Below are 2,277 nucleotides of genomic sequence, written 5' to 3'. Positions count from 1 at the left end.
ATTTATAATTACCTAAAGTGGGGAAAAAATGAACAATGATTTAATGTAAAATGTAAAAAATAAAGAATAAAAACTTAAAGGTTAACTTAAGTACCTCTTCAATCTGTTAAGCACTGGGTCTCCTGCAATGTAAGGAGCCTGCATTTTTTTCCCTCCATCAAACCAGCCATTTCTACTAATTCTGGAACTAATTATTTTAGGATTAACTGTACTTCTTTGCATTCTTTTTGATTCTAAAGTTAATAAATCATACTTACATACAAGATCTGGATAATAAAGCTCTAAAATATATTTTGTTAGAAATAGACTAAAAATGTCCCTGGTTTGTGCTAACATTGTTTTAACTAAATCACATAAGACATTAAATGTGTCTGTAGTTTTTGCACAAAGCAGAGGTGTTTCTGTGCCAGTTTGGAATCCAATTTTTTTTTAGGTGCAAATAGACAGAATATCATGGTGAGGTCATGGTGTCTGATTCCGGAACACCAGGGTCTCCTTTTTGCTTTGACCTGATGTTGTGGTTTTCTTGTTTTTTCTGAACTGGAAGATTGTGAACTGCTTCCTCCAGGTGGGGAGTCAGACCCCACATGAAGCAAAGCGTTTAAATTTCTCTGCCTTGGGGACAAGTGATGGTGGAATGAAGTAGAAGACAGATAGACTGATTTGAGCCTCTCTGAAAATGTTAAGGGTAAAGATCTGGTCTGTTATTTTCAAGAAAGAGTTGAGGTAAAAACCTAAGAGCTCCATTTACTGATCCTTCGATGCTCTGATTCTCACATACCCAATATGTATGTAGGATAATGACTGAAAGAACAAGATCCTGGATACAAGTGCTTAAAAGCTATTTTTGAAAGGTGACTGAAATTAGAATATAGACAGGTTAACCTCCTGACTAGCTCACCATCAGGTATGAAAAAAAGAGTTGATTTTAGCACCACTGTAGCAGCAGTAAAAACACAGATTACATAAATACCAGCGCTCATCTAAACAGAAAATTGGACAATTCAGCCTGGAATAAACGTTCTTTGGAAGAAAAAAAACATGCAATGACAGTTTAATAAGTATCCACTCAGCTGAGCTTGCTTGCATTCACAGTAGAAGAAAGCCAAAGTGGGAAAGCTCAACCCGGCAAAACCTTCCTCTGACAACATAATTAGTATTGTTCCAAATTTGTCTACAGCTCTGTAAAACAGGCCAGTTAAAGAGGGTAATTTTGTCTCTCATTTAACACTCCTGCAAACAAATGTATAACAACTATATATGCTATAAGCTTAAACTGTTGTAATATGCACAGCTAAACAGTTTCTGAACATATATATGGAACTATCTGGTAGATGACAAGGTTTCTTAGTCAGATCATCTCATTTTGGTTTATTGGTTTTCAAAGGTAATGTTCCCACTTTTGGACATTGAAGAAGAATTACTTATCACTACTTTTAAGATTGTAACTTTTAGATCATCTTATTTTCTATACTTTTTTCTTTGCTATTTGGTTTATCTGTCGTAGTCTTCTTCTAAACCTTCTGTTGAGTACCAAGGAGTTTTAATTTAAAAAAATCCTCCTTCTCACATGTAAAGCCTTACATCGCCAAGCCTCATTTTATATCAGAGATCTGATTGGTCCTTATGTTCCTAAAAGAGCACTTCATTCTAAATCAGCAGGTTTACTAGTGGTTCATAGAATATCTAAAAGTAGAATGGGGGGCAGATCTTTTAGTTATCAGACTCCTCTCCTGTGGAACCAACTACCAGTTTTAGTCCATGAGGCAGACACCCTGTCTACTTTTAAGGGTAGGCTTAAAACTTTCCTTTTTTTGATAAAGCCTATAGTTAGAGGGGATTGGGTTATCCAGAGCTATTTCTATAGTTATGCTTCTATAGGCTTAGACTGCTGGAGGACAAAGGTACCACTTTTTTCATCATTCTGCTTTATTCTATCTCCATTCTCCCATTCTGCAGAATATGTTATTTCGATCTTTATCTGCTTTTTCTCATAGTAGCTTCATCTGCTCTGTTCCTGTTTGTCTGTGACACCATCCTGGAGAGAAATATCAACTGTGATGTTGCCATCAACACCTTTGTTTATAGATGTTGGAGCTAGACCTGTTTTTCAGTGCATGCCTGGTTCTCTGACTGTGATTAACTGTATGTGCTCTCTTTCATCCTCTGACAAGGGAGCTGGTTTTGAGCTTGTCTGCCTGACTGCAAGTTTCCTGGATGGGGCTGCCTGTGGAGCTGGTTGACAGTTGCCTTTTGTATCTCTGCTTCTTTTTCTAA

The sequence above is a fragment of the Cyprinodon variegatus genome, unplaced genomic scaffold (assembly GCF_000732505.1).
Source record: "Cyprinodon variegatus isolate N-32 unplaced genomic scaffold, C_variegatus-1.0 Scaffold321, whole genome shotgun sequence".
Lineage (NCBI taxonomy): Eukaryota > Metazoa > Chordata > Actinopteri > Cyprinodontiformes > Cyprinodontidae > Cyprinodon > Cyprinodon variegatus.
Note: the sequence above shows the minus strand (reverse complement) of the source record.